At 51.1% G+C, this 15,111-nt stretch overlaps 1 non-coding gene across 1 annotated transcript; it reads right to left on the bottom strand.

Annotated features, from left to right (window-relative positions):
- Positions 1-10,752: 10,752 nt before the first annotated feature.
- Positions 10,753-10,825, bottom strand: TRNAM-CAU (transfer RNA methionine (anticodon CAU)). Its single transcript has one exon. It is a non-coding gene; the product is annotated as a tRNA-Met (tRNA).
- Positions 10,826-15,111: the final 4,286 nt, after the last annotated feature.

Here is a 15,111-nt window from a genome sequence, read left to right as displayed (position 1 = left end):
TAGTTGCTCACTTCTGTTTGTTCTGTCCATAATGACACTTCATTCTTGATTTTTTTTTTTAAATAAACATACTTTTTTTTTATTGCTGTACTACTGAACAATCAATATTTGAGTACAAGGCATATTCTGATTACACCAATTCCCTGAAAAATCAAAGCACTGTTAAAATGATTTATTTGTCAGTAGTATTAATGGGAGTCTCTTTTGTGATCATTTTAATGTTTTCCATCTGTCTATTATCTGGTACAGTCAACCTGTGGAACTCATTGCTGGGAGAAGTTGTGAAGGCCAAAAGTATAACTGAGTTAAAAAAAGAATTAGGTAAATTCATGGTGAATCGGTCCATCAATGGCTATTAGCCAAGAAAGTCAGGGATGCAATCCTATGCTCTAGATGTCCCTAAGTCTCTCACTGACAGAAGCAGAGACTGGTTGACAGCTCACTCAATAGATTGCCCTGTTTTGTTCATTCCCTCTAAGCATCTGGTACCAGCCACTGTTGGAAGACAGGATACTGAGGTAGATGGACCATTGGTCTAATCCAGTATAGTATTAGGGTTCGGACTTCATAGACAAATCTCCACAGGAGTCAAGAGAAGGAATTAAGATCCTTAATTGCAGAGGGTCAGTTAGCAGCTCAGACTTCCTTACAGGCAGTGATTGATATGTTGGATATTGTGAAGAGATCAAGGGCAACAGCGATCACAATGATAGGCATTGTGGTTGCAATCCTCGGGGATCCCCAAAGACATGAATTACAGACAATCTCCCTTTTGAGGATTGTAATCTCTTCATCAGCAAGGCAGCTGCTGCATTACACACTTTAAAGGATTCCTGAGCTGATGTCCCTGGGTGTATGCACACCACAAAGAAACAGGTTAAATAAGCCTATTCCAGATAGAAAAAGGCTGAAAGAGTCAATCTTCCATGCTACAGTTCATTGGAACCTCCTAGGAAGAAACAAACATTGCATAGAAAAAGATCTGCTGCTGCTGCTTCATCAGAAATGGTGCAGCAGATTCCTCCCTTGAGGTAGCCAGTTTGACAGTTTAGATGAGAGCTGCTTAAAACCATACGCAAAGGATTTGTAGCCCTTCCCTACTGAAATGGGAAACACTCATTTTATTGACAGGATGCTTAGGGGATGTCCCCTCAGATTGTTGGAGCCTGGAAATCATCCAGGTTGGATATTCAGTCCAGTTTCAGGCCCCCCTATTTCCTATTTACTCTCACTTCTCCTTTTCAGGGTTCCCTCTCACAAGAAATGACTATAACAGGAGATAGATGTGCAATCTGGGTACAATCTGGACTGGTGAACAGCTGTTTCCCCTCAATTCTCGAGCCTGGGGGCCTTTTACACTGCTTTGCTGTAAGAGCAACCACTCCTGATCTGCTCTCACATAGCCTCCAGCATGTAAATTGCTCCCAGCTATACTGTATGAGTGCTATGGCCAGCCACTCTTGAATTACACTGCAGAGCAACACCAGCAAATCCCCAGTCCCAGCCTTTACCCCAGAAACGTGCGTCTGGTAGTGCCCAGCCCTCTCCTGGATAACACAAGGTCATATAAAGTCTGTCATTTTATTAATAGAAAATGATATGCACAAATCCTGTTATCTCAAACGGACTTTCCCAAACACTTCAATCCAAGCACACTGGTTTAGATTAAACAATTAAAAAATACTTTATTAACTACAGAAAGATAGATGTCAAGTGGTTACAAGTAATGAGGAATAAAACTCAGAATTTAATTGTTTTCCTTCTTATTTCTTTGTAACCAATACCTAATTTAACAAGGTAAGGGAGTTCAAAGCAAAAGTTTCTCTCACCACATGTTTCAGCAGTATTACTGGCTGAATTCCTTTCCACCAGGATCCCTCCCTCAGGCCAAAGCTGTTTCTTTGTTCCTTAGCTGTTGTGCCTGCTGTGGGTAAAGAGAAAGGGAGGCATCTGTTTCCCATTCTAAAACCTTTTTCTCTTGAGAATCATCTCCAGCTAGGATTCAGGAGACAAAAAGTCTGTGGGGATGGGAACCTGGATCTGTTTCTTTGTCAATATGTAAATTTCTCACTCACCTGTTTTCCTGCCAAAAAATGGCTGCTAAAACAGATGATAGTCCATTTGATTTTGTTGACACCTGGCTGAGGTGTTGACTAGCAATCAAGCTAGCATGCTAAAAATAACTCGTCACATCAGCACCAGGATTGGGAGGGGTTGGCTGTCCAGAATATGTAGCCATCCATGACACTGGGCATGTTCACAGGGCAACTAGCCACCCTTGCCACCCTGGATGGACTCTATTTGTAGCGCACAAGTTCAATCAGAGCTTGCATGGGTGACTCCTCGTGCAGGCAATCGCACCCCCTGCTCAAAGTACAGGCATACTATACCTTTGATCCAAGGCACCAGAGTGCAGCTGCCAACAGACAACACACAGTGATGTCCTAAGTGAATAGGCAAAGAGAAACACTGTCCACCCCGTCAGGCAGCAATCTGCGTGTGGTGTTGGTGCATCTGTGTTGGTGCAGCTGTGCACCTACCAGACTACAGAACACTAACAAATCACCTGACAGGAAGTTTTTAGAAGCACACAAATGGACTATAAAAGCCTACCATTCAGACAGTTTTTCAAAGGTGGGGTCAGCTTCACATGGTATTATTTGCTACAGAAATAAATCAAAATTGTCCCACCTTATGCTCCAGGGAGACCCAAGTCCAGGATCTCTCTGACACATTTGTCACTCCTCGACCTCCCGCCCAGGTTTGATGTATGCAAAACCAACCAGGAATTTGGTAGGAAGGGCCAAACAGCTATTTTTTTTCAGCATCAAATGCCTTTATTAATGCTGGGATCAGCTTTTTATTCTGTGTTGGTGGGCCTACAATAGTGGGATCCTGGTTCGTATGGTGCTACGGCAATACAAATAATAATACATACAGCCTTATAGTGTGCATAGCACTTTGCAGGCAAACCCCCCCACAAGACACCAGATGAAATCCTGATCCCAGTGACATCGAAGGCAAACCTAACCCTTATTTAAATGAAGCCAGGATTTCAACCATTGTCTCTGCCCCAAATGGCCTACTAATGTAAGGGGTTTTACTCTTCTGTCCCAGGCTTGGTCTCCCCTGCTCCCTGCCTTGCTCATCTGTTCCCTTGATTCCTACAGCTACCATCTAGCTGAGGGGTGGGCAAACTACAGCCTGGGGGGCCGCATCTGGCCCTACAGACATTTTAATTGAGCCCTCAAACTCCTGCTGCAGAGGGAGGGGGAGGTCCAGGGCTTGCCCCACTCGGTGCGGCTCCCAGCAGCAGCGGCATGTTCTCCCTCCAGTTCCTATGCGTATGGGCAGCCAGAGGGTGCCTCACACTGCCCCTGCCCCAAGCGCTGCCCCTGCAGCTCCCATTGGCCGGGAAATGTGGCCAATGTGAGCTGCAGGGGCAGCGCCTGTGGCCAGGGCAGCGCGCAGAGCCACCTGGCCGCGCCTCCACTTAGGAGCCCGATAGGAAACATGCCACTGCTTCTGGGAGCAGCTCGAGGTAAGTGCTGCCTAGAGCCTGCACCCCTCCCACCTTCTGAACCCCTCGGTCCCAGCCCAGAACACCCTCCTGCACCCCACAACCGCTCATCCCCAGCCCCACCCCAGAGCCCGCACCCCCCAGCCAGAGTCCTAACCTGTCCCCCCCACACTCCAACCCCCTGCCCTGGCCCGGAACCCTCTCCTGCACCCTGAGCTCCTCATTTCTGGCCCCATCCCAGAGCCTGCACCCCCCAGCTGGAGCCCTCACCCCCTCCCACACCCCAACCCCCAATTTCATGAGCATTCATGGCCCACCATACAATTTCCATACCCAGATGTGGTCCTCAGGCCAGAAAGTTTACCCATCCCTGATCTAGCTGCTGCTCCCCTCAGCCCAGTCAATATACTGCTGCTAAAACCCCCCACCTCCCCTGCCTCTCTGCTCATTGATGTCACTGACTTCACCACAGGCACTGCCTCTCCCCCCTCTGCATGAAGGGCAGACTTCTCCTCGGCGAGGCCCTACCCAGCTCCACTGAACCCCCAACTGCCTCCTCACCACGCTGCTGTACCTGCCTGTCACCTTCCGCATCTCTTCCATGTCCCCCCCCCCACTTCTGCATGGACCAGTCTCCAGCTTTCCATATGTCTTGTGACCCCACTCCACTCCTCCTCCTCCTCCACCACCACATCACTCCTCAGAGCTCAGGCCTCCTGGCAGTGCCCTCTGGGAGTTTACTGCACACAGACCCTGGCGTCAGGGCCGGCCTTAGGGTGGGCGATCAGGGCCGTCACCCTGGGCACGCCAACTAAACATCAGGGGGCTAGGAGGCCAAACACGTTTTGCAAACACCCTAGGGCCAGCCCGGCCTGGTATGCTTTGGGCTTGGATGGTTGCAGCAGGGTCTGGCCTGGTTTGTAAGCTGCTGGGGACAGAGACTGGCAATGCCCCCCGCAGTGTCCCCCACTCTGGTACACATAGGCGTGCACACGGGGGTGTGCCGGGTGTGCCCAGGCACACCCTAATGCAGGGGTGGGCAAATGGCCATCCTCTCCCAGCGCAGCAAGCTGCAGGGTCTGCGCTCCCAGGCCGGAGCGCCCGGCCAAGCGCAGCAAGCTGCTAGCCCCTCCCCTGCCTTCCCCCCTCCCCTGGAGCCATGCTGCCGCGTGCGCAGCGCTCTGGGGGCCTGGGCTCCGCGGGGAGGCAGACATGCTCCCCCGTCCCCTGGAGCCATAGATTCATAGATTCATAGATTATAGGACTGGAAGGGACCTCGAGAGGTCATCGAGTCCAGTCCCCTGCCCGCATGGCAGGACCAAATACTGCCTAGACCATCCCTAATAGACATTTATCTAACCTACTCTTAAATATCTCCAGAGACGGAGATTCCACAACCTCCCTAGGCAATTTGTTCCAGTGTTTAACCACCCTGACAGTTAGGAACTTTTTCCTAATGTCCAATCTAGACCTCCCTTGCTGCAGTTTAAACCCGTTGTTTCTGGTTCTATCCTTAGAGGCTAAGGTGAACAAGTTCTCTCCCTCCTCCTTATGACACCCTTTTATATACCTGAAAACTGCTATCATGTCCCCTCTCAGTCTTCTCTTTTCCAAACTAAACAAACCCAATTCTTTCAGCCTTCCTTCATAGGTCATGTTCTCAAGACCTTTAATCATTCTTGTTGCTCTTCTTTGGACCCTTTCCAGTTTCTCCACATCTTTTTTAAAATGCGGCGCCCAGAACTGGACACAATACTCCAGCTGAGGCCTAACCAGAGCAGAGTAGAGCGGAAGAATGACTTCTCGTGTCTTGCTCACAACACACCTGTTAATGCATCCCAGAATCATGTTTGCTTTTTTTGCAACAGCATCACACTGTTGACTCATATTTAGCTTGTGGTCCACTATAACCCCTAGATCCCTTTCTGCCGTACTCCTTCCTAGACAGTCTTTTCCCATTCTGTATGTGTGAAATTGATTTTTCCTTCCTAAGTGGAGCACTTTGCATTTGTCTTTGTTAAACTTCATCCTGTTTAACTCAGACCATTTCTCCAATTTGTCCAGATCATTTTGAATTATGACCCTGTCCTCCAAAGTAGTTGCAATCCCTCCCAGTTTGGTATCATCCGCAAACTTAATAAGCGTACTTTCTATGCCAATATCTAAGTCGTTGATGAAGATATTGAACAGAGCCGGTCCCAAAACAGACCCCTGCGGTACCCCACTCGTTACGCCTTTCCAGCAGGATTGGGAACCATTAATAACAACTCTCTGAGTACGATTATCCAGCCAGTTATGCACCCACCTTATAGTAGCCCCATCTAATTTGTATTTGCCTAGTTTATCGATAAGAATATCATGCGAGACCGTATCAAATGCCTTACTAAAGTCTAGGTATACCACATCCACCGCTTCACCCTTATCCACAAGGCTCGTTATCCTATCAAAGAAAGCTATCAGATTGGTTTGACATGATTTGTTCTTCACAAATCCATGCTGGCTATTCCCTATCACCTTACCACCTTCCAAGTGTTGGCAGATGATTTCCTTAATTACTTGCTCCATTATCTTCCCTGGCACAGAAGTTAAACTAACTGGTCTGTAGTTACCTGGGTTGTTTTTATTTCCCTTTTTATAGATGGGCACTATATTTGCCCTTTTCCAGTCTTCTGGAATCTCTCCAGTCTCCCATGACTTTCCAAAGATAATAGCTAGAGGCTCAGATACCTCCTCTATTAGCTCCTTGAGTATTCTAGGATGCATTTAATCAGGCCCGGGTGACTTGCAGGCATCTAACTTTTCTAAGTGATGTTTAACTTGTTCTTTTTTATTTTATCCGCTAAACCTACCCCCTTCCCATTAGCATTCACTATGTTAGGCATTCCTTCAGACTTCTCGGTGAAGACCGAAACAAAGAAGTCATTAAGCATCTCTGCCATTTCCAAGTTTCCTGTTACTGTTTCTCCCTCTTCACTAAGCAGTGGGCCTACCCTGTCTTTGGTCTTCCTCTTGCTTCTAATGTATTGATAAAAAGTCTTCTTGTTTCCTTTTATTCCCGTAGCTAGTTTGAGCTCATTTTGTGCCTTTGCCTTTCTAATCTTGCCCCTGCATTCCTGTGTTGTTTGCCTATATTCATCCTTTGTAATCTGTCCTAGTTTCCATTTTTTATATGACTCCTTTTTATTTTTTAGATCGTGCAAGATCTCGTGGTTAAGCCAAGGTGGTCTTTTGCCACATTTTCTATCTTTCCTAACCAGCGGAATAGCTTGCTTTTGGGCCCTTATTAGTGTCCCTTTGAAAAACTGCCAACTCTCCTCAGTTGTTTTTCCCCTCAGTCTTGATTCCCATGGGACCTTACCTATCAGCTCTCTGAGCTTCCCAAAATCTGCCTTCCTGAAATCCATTGTCTCTATTTTGCTGTTCTCCCTTCTACCCTTCCTTAGAATTGCAAAGTCTATAATTTCATGATCACTTTCACCCAGGCTGCCTTCTACTTTCACATTCTCAACGAGTTCCTCCCTATTTGTTAAAATCAAGTCTAGAACAGCTTCCCCCCTAGTAGCTTTTTCAACCTTCTGAAATAAAAAGTTGTCTCCAATGCAGTCCAAGAATTTGTTGGATAGTCTGTTCCCCGCTGTGTTATTTTCCCAACATATATCCGGATAGTTGAAGTCCCCCATCACCACCAAATCTTGGGCTTTGGATGATTTTGTTAGTTGCTTGAAAAAAGCCTCATCCACCTCTTCCACCTGGTTAGGTGGCCTGTAGTAGACGCCTAGCATGACATCTCCCTTGTTTTTTGCCCCTTTAAGCCTAACCCAGAGACTCTCAACACTTCCGTCTCCTATGTCCATCTCTACCTCAGTCCAAGTGTGTACATTTTTAATATATAAGGCAACACCTCCTCCCTTTTTCCCCTGTCTATCCTTCCTGAGCAAGCTGTACCCATCCACACCAACATTCCAATCATGTGTATTATCCCACCAAGTTTCAGTGATGCCAACAATGTCATAGTTGTATTTATTTATTAGCACTTCCCGTTCTTCCTGCTTATTCCCCATACTTCTCGCATTTGTATATAGGCATCTAAGATACTGGTTTGATCTTTCCTCCCAGTTTTTTCCTGACTCTCCTTTCTCTCTGCCAATATAGCCCACACTCCCTCTTGTTTCCGACTCATTTCCCCGGTCTCCATGTTTCCCACTTACCTGTGGGCTTTGCTCACCTGTCCCCGTCGAACCTAGTTTAAAGCCCTCCTCACTAGGTTAGCCAGTCTGTGTCCGAATAGGGTCTTCCCTCTCCTTGAAAGGAGAACGCCATCTCTGCCTAGCAGTCCTTCCTCGAATAGCATCCCGTGGTCTAGGAAGCCAAAGCCCTCCTGGCGACACCATCTTCGCAGCCAGGCATTCACCTCCATGATGCATCTGTCTCTGCCCGGGCCCCTACCTTTAACAGGAAGAATTGAAGAGAATACCACCTGCACTCCAAACTCCTTCACCCGTGCTCCCAGAGCCCTGTAGTCACTCTTGATCCGCTCAGTGTCACACCGCGCAGTATCATTTGTGCCCACATGGATGAGTAGCATGGGGTAGTAGTCAGAGGGCCGGATAATCCTCGACAATGCCTCCGTAACGTCTCGGATACGGGCCCCCGGCAGGCAGCATACCTCCCGAGATGAAATGTCAGGGCGACAGATGGGCGCCTCCGTCCCCCTCAGCAGAGAGTCTCCGACCACCACTACCCTACGTTTCCTATTCGCAGTGGTGGCAGCAGACTCTCCAGCCTTAGGGGTACGAGGCTTCTCCTCCTTTACTGTAGGGAGTGATTCCTTCTTTCCTGTATCAAGAAGAGCATAACGGTTACTTATAACCACGGCAGGAGGGTTCGGAGCAAGGGTGGAGCACTGCCTGCTGCCAGAAGTAACCAGCTGCCAGCGTCCACCCTGAGCCATCTCCTCCTCCACCAGTGGTGTATCAGCAGTCCTGTGTACTGGGACAGCTACCTCAGCTGTCTCCACATGGACACTGTCGAGGAATTGCTTGTGGATACGGATGCTCCTCAACCTAGCCACCTCCTCCTGTAGCTCTCCCACCTGCTGCCTGAGAGATTCCACCAGCAGGCACCTTTCACATTGGATGGTCCCCCCAGCCTGGATATCAGTAAGTGGAAATTGCAAGTTACAGTCTTTGCAAAACCACACCAGGATCTGGGTAGAGGCATCCATGCTTAGGCACTCTGTCTGGCTACAGGCACAGGTGGAGGAGACAGTAGCAGTGCTGGCACAGGTGTTGCGGGTCTTCCTAACCATCGTAAGCCTCCCTCTGTCAAACTCACGTCTGCAGCCCCCTGTCAGCTGAAAGGGTTGTTTAAGCAAACAGTTAGAATGTAGTTGCTTTATAGGTATTAAGGGGAATCAAGAGAAAACAGATGGAACCGGCAAGGGACCCTCGCCCCCTTCCTAACTCCCTTGCGAAACTCCCTGTTAGCAGCCCCTGGTCGCAAAGCTCCCTGGTCGCTTGTGCGCTGCTTTATAAAGCCCTGGCCTGTATGAATGCCCCGCCCACTGATTAAGGCTCAGCCACTTACCAGGGGCTTCTAGCTTTCAAACCTTCCTTTGAAGCTCACAGCTTCCAACTGCCAGCCACAGCACACGGTCCTTCAAACAACCAAAACAAACAAACAGACTGACAAACACAAGCTCAGCACACAGCAAGTAACCCTCAAACACAAACAAACACACACTACAGACAGTCACTTACCCCAAAAGGTTGCTGTATTGCTCCTCCTTCACCTGGAGAACTCCCTTGCGAAACTCCCTGTTAGCAGCCCCTGTTCGCAAAGCCATGCCACTGCGCATGCAGCGCTCTGGGGGCCGGGGCTGTGCACTCCCACGGGGCAGTGTTTGGCTTCACGGGGAGGCTAGGAGCCTCATCTCATCATGGTAAGGGGTCCGGGGCTGGGAGGGTTGGATAAGGGGTGGGGGCAGTCAGGGGATAGGGAGCAGGGTGGGTTGGATAGGGGGTGGGATCCCGGGGGGGTGGTTGGGGGAGGTTCTCTGGAGAGGGCAGTCAGGAAGCGGGGGGGAGGGTGGATGGGGCATGGGAGTCCCGGAGTCTGTCAGGGGGCGTGGGGTGGATAGGGATCAGGCAGTCAGGGGACAGGGAGCAAGGAGGGTCCTGGGGGGGCAGTTAGGGTGGGAGGTTTCTGGGGGGGGTCAGGGGATAAGGAGCTGGGGGGGGGTTGGCTGAGTCGGGAGTTCTGAGAGGGGCTGTCAGGGGGCAGGGGTGTGGAGAGGGGTTGGGGGAGGCAGGGAGCGTTGTATGGGTCAGGAGTTCTGGGGGTCCTGTCAGGGGGTGGGGAGCGGTTGGATAGGCATGGGAGTCCCAGGGGTCTGTCTGGGGTCGGGGGTGTGGATAAGGGTCAGGGGCAGTCAGGGGACAGGTAGGGTCCTAGGGGGGCAGTCAGGAGAGAAGAAGCAGAGGGGGTTGGGAGTTCTGAGGGGGGAAGTCAGGGGGTTGGAAGTAGGAGGGAGTGGATGGGGGCAGGGTGGGGACGGGGCTAGGGCAGGGCTCCCTGTGCACGCCCTAATGAAATGGGCTGCGCACACCTATGCTGGTACAACCACCACAGGCCCTTGGAAAGGGCCTATGCTTTGCTGCTGAGGGTGGCTGAGCTGTCACCCACTGAGCCAGCACAGCACCACAGCCTGTCACAAGCGGGCACCCCGCGGGCCTGCTAGTGACAATCGAGCTCTGCCACTTTTCACCAACATCGACAGGGCTCCGCAGCCAGCCGACAAGCCCGCGCTGTGTGTGTGGGGGGGCCTTGCCAGCCTATGGCATGGGGGGGGCTGGCACGGATACAGCCGGAGGGGAGGCGTCACCAGCATGGTGGGGGGCAGAGGGTGGGCTCAGTTCAGCGTGTTGGGTGACTGAGATCTGCAGGGTGTCGCTGCAGCAGGGTGCTCACCCCCCCCCAAGTCACTGCCTCCCCCCCCCATCACAACCCAGCCTGGGCCCCCACCACCTGCAGACTTTCAGAAGCAGGATTTTGTAGACCAACATGGGGGGGAAGGGGGGCAGGGGGGCAAGGCTGTGGTGAGGGTTGAGCTAAGTGCCCCGGCCTTGTAGCCCCCTCCTCGCAATTCCCTGCAGCCCCTCGCCTCCCGGGGCTTCTGAAACCCAGACCGAGCACAAACTAGCGTTGGGAGGGGGAGGAAAAAAAGGAACTGCTGCCCCGTGTGAGGATCGAACTCACGACCTTCAGATTATGAGACTGACGCGCTACCTACTGCGCTAACGAGGCGGCTGAAAGCAAAGTCCCCGCACCGCCCCTCGAACCCGGCCGATTCGCCTTGTAGCGCCGCGACGCTGCTCCAGCCGCCCCTGTTTGCCTGCAAGGGGCCCAGCCAGCCTCCCCGTTCGGCGCCAGGGGGACAGCGGCGAAAACGGAGCCGCCAAGGGAAGCCGGGCAGGCGGCTGCGGGGCTCTGGCCCCACCGGCTGCTCCCTGGCAACACCCGGAGACGACTGCATCCCCGCCCCCTGCTGCTCCGCTTCCCCCGCCCCAGTGCCCGCCGCGCGGCTTCTGCAGGGCACGGGGACCCGCAGCGCTGCGCTTCCCGGCGCCGAGCCGCTGCAAAGCGCCCTTCCCGGGAGCCTGGCTCAGCCCCACGTGCCCCTGCTCCCGCGCTCCTGGGGCTCGCCCGCTGGCGGGGCGCTGCTGGGACACGTGGCTCCAGCGGGGGGGGACCCCCCCTTTGGCCGGGAGTGCGGGGAGCAGTTTGCCCACCCCTAGTGATAGGGAACTCAGGAGCGGCTGGGGGGGGCCGCAAGCAGGGTGCTGCCAGGTGCAGCTACCAAGCTTAGTGACTAGAAGGGAGGCTGCTCAAAGGGCAGGATTGGGGGCCCAGCTACAACAGCCCCCATCAGCCCCCCACGCAGCTGCAGCGTTACCCGCAGCTCCAGAGGGAGGCGGGGACGTTGCCTCCAGTTACTGTTTAGAAATGTGGCGAACGCTAAGAAACGGTGTCCTGCTGGCTGAGAAAAACCCGAGGTGCGTGTACAGCAGCACCCCCCCGCCAGACGTGGCCTTGCGAAGGAGAGTCTGGTATGGAGCAGCCCCGATGCCGGCCTCTGCCCAGAACAGCTGCTTGGGCACATGCCCACTCGTCATTGCGCTATAGGGAACCGAGGGATGGTGCAACCAGGGCCAGCTCTAGCTTTTTTGCCGCCCCAGGCAAAAAAAGCCGCCCCCTGCCCCCCGCCGGGGAGCGCGACAGGGGAGAACGCTGAGCCCGGCCGCAGCCCTGCTCTCCCCAACTGGCCGGAGCTCCGGGGGGAGGGCGGTGAGCCCGCCGCGGCCCCGCTCTCCCCGGCCAGCCGGAGCACCGTGGGCGGGCGGCGAGCCCGGCCGGGGACCCGCTCTTCCCGACCGGCCGGAGCCCCGGGGGGAGGGTGGTGAGCCAAGCCGTGGCCCCGCTCTCCCTGGGTGAGCGCCGCCCCACTCCAGGTGCTGCCCCAAGCACATGCTTGGAGGGCTGGTGCCTGGAGGCGGCCCTGGTTGCACCTTTTTGGCCGCCCCAAGCAAAAAACGGATTGGCCAGAGCGCGGGTGCAGGGGGACCGGCTGTGGGGGGGGAGGGAGCAGGCGGGAGAGAGAGAGAAGGGGGTGGTCAGGGCTACAGCGGGGCGCTGCCATGCGGCCCCTCCTGCTGCACCGCCTCCTGCCGCCTGCCGGGAGGGCTCCGCTCCGGTCGGCGGGGAGGGAAGGAAGAGGACTGCCCTGCAGGGCGCTCTGGTTCTCCGTGCCGCCGCCCCCTACAGGGCAGCCAGAGCAGAAAAAAAAAAAAAAAAAAAAAAAAGCCGCCGTGCCGCCCTAGGATTGGGCAGAATGCTGCCTCGAACAATCTGCCGCCCCAAGCACCAGCTTGTTCAGCTGGTACCTGGAGCCGGCCCTGGGTGCAATACCTGTTTTGGTGTTATAAGGTGGGAAACAGTCCACTGCGCGTTAACAGAGGCTGGCTGGGCATGAAGAGCTGAAAGCCTGTGGCTTGCTGACTCCACTGAATTTGACACCGCCCATGCAACACAAACTGTTAGGAGCAGTAGCAAAATCCTTTTGCATTTATAACGGATGCATTCAGCTGGCCCAGAAAAGAACAATGGTTTAATAAATAAATACAACTATGACATTGTTGGCATCACTGAAACTTGGTGGGATAATACACATGATTGGAATGTTGGTGTGGATGGGTACAGCTTGCTCAGGAAGGATAGACAGGGGAAAAAGGGAGGAGGTGTTGCCTTATATATTAAAAATGTACACATTTGGACTAAGGTAAAGATGGACATAGGAGATGGAAGTGTTGAGAGTCTCTGGGTTAGGCTAAAAGGGGTAAAAAACAAGGGAGATGTCATGCTAGGAGTCTACTACAGGCCACCTAACCAGGTGGAAGAGGTGGATGAGGCTTTTTTTAAGCAACTAACAAAATCATCCAAAGCCCAAGATTTGGTGGTGATGGGGGACTTCAACTATCTGAATATATGTTGGGAAAATAACACAGCGTGGCATAGACTATCCAACAAATTCTTGGACTGCATTGCAGACAACTTTTTATTTCAGAAGGTTGAAAAAGCTACTAGGGGGGAAGCTGTTCTAGACTTGATTTTAACAAATAGGGAGGAACTTGTTGAGAATTTGAAAGTAGAAGGCAGCCTGTGTGAAAGTGATCATGAAATCATAGAGTTTGCAATTCTAAGGAAGGGTAGAAGGGAGAACAGCAAAATAGAGACAATGGATTTCAGGAAGGTGGATTTTGGTAAGCTCAGAGAGCTGATAGGTAAGGTCCCATGGGAATCAAGACTGAGGGGAAAAACAACTGAGGAGAGTTGGCAGTTTTTCAAAGGGACACTATTAAGGGCCCAAAAGCAAGCTATTCCGCTGGTTAGGAAAGATAGAAAATGTGGCAAAAGACCACCTTGGCTTAACTACGAGATCTTGCATGATCTAAAAAATAAAAAGGAGTCATATAAAAAATGGAAACTAGGACAGATTACAAAGGATGAATATAGGCAAACAACACAGGAATGCAGGGGCAAGATTAGAAAGGCAAAGGCACAAAATGAGCTCAAACTAGCTACAGGAATAAAGGGAAACAATACATTAGAAGCAAGAGGAAGACCAAAGACAGGGTAGGCCCACTGCTTAGTGAAGAGGGAGAAACAGTAACAGGAAACTTGGAAATGGCAGAGATGCTTAATGACTTCTTTGTTTCGGTCTTCACCGAGAAGTCTGAAGGAATGCCTAACATAGTGAATGCTAATGGGAAGGGGGTAGGTTTAGCAGATAAACTAAAAAAAGAACAAGTTAAAAATCACTTAGAAAAGTTAGATGCCTGCAAGTCACCAGGGCCTGATGAAATGCATCCTAGAATACTCAAGGAGCTAATAGAGGAGGTATCTGAGCCTCTAGCTATTATCTTTGGAAAATCATGGGAGACGGGAGAGATTCCAGAAGACTGGAAAAGGGCAAATATAGTGCCCATCTATAAAAAGGGAAATAAAAACAACCCAGGTAACTACAGACCAGTTAGTTTAACTTCTGTGCCAAGGAAGATAATGGAGCAAGTAATTAAGGAAATCATCTGCGAACACTTGGAAGGTGGTAAGGTGATAGGGAACAGCCAGCATGGATTTGTGAAGAACAAATCATGTCAAACCAATCTGATAGCTTTCTTTGATAGGATAACGAGTCTTGTGGATAAGGGTGAAGCTGTGGATGTGGTATACCTAGACTTTAGTAAGGCATTTGATACTGTCTCACATGATATTCTTATCGATAAACTAGGCAAATACAATTTAGATGGGGCTACTATAAAGTGGGTGCATAACTGGCTGGATAAGCATACTCAGAGTTGTTATTAATGGTTCCCAATCCTGCTGGAAAGGCATAACGAGTGGGGTACCGCTGGGGTCTGTTTTGGGACCGGCTCTGTTCAATATCTTCATCAACGACTTAGATATTGGCATAGAAAGTACGCTTATTAAGTTTGCGGATGATACCAAACTGGGAGGGATTGCAACTGCTTTGGAGGACAGGGTCATAATTCAAAATGATCTGGACAAATTGGAGAAATGGTCTGAGTTAAACAGGATGAAGTTTAACAAAGACAAATGCAAAGTGCTCCACTTAGGAAGAAAAAATCAGTTTCACACATACAGAATGGGAAAAGATTGTCTAGGAAGGAGTACGGCAGAAAGGGATCTAGGGGTTATAGTGGACCACAAGCTAAATATGAGTCAATAGTGTGATGCTGTTGCAAAAAAAGCAAACCTGATTCTGGGATGTAGTAACAGGTGTGTTGTGAGCAAGACATGAGAAGTCATTCTTCTGCTCTACTCTGCTCTGGTTAGGCCTCAGCTGGAGTATTGTGTCCAGTTCTGGGCACCGCATTTTAAAAAAGATGTGGAGAAATTGGAGAGGGTCCAGAGAAGAGCAACAAGAATGATTAAAGGTCTTGAGAACATGACCTATGAAGGAAGGCTGAAAGAATTGGGTTTGTTTAGTTTGGAAAAGAGAAGACTGAGGGGGA

The sequence above is a fragment of the Malaclemys terrapin genome, chromosome 2 (genome assembly GCF_027887155.1).
Source record: "Malaclemys terrapin pileata isolate rMalTer1 chromosome 2, rMalTer1.hap1, whole genome shotgun sequence".
Lineage (NCBI taxonomy): Eukaryota > Metazoa > Chordata > Testudines > Emydidae > Malaclemys > Malaclemys terrapin.
This window is presented reverse-complemented; position numbering and strand designations above follow the sequence as displayed.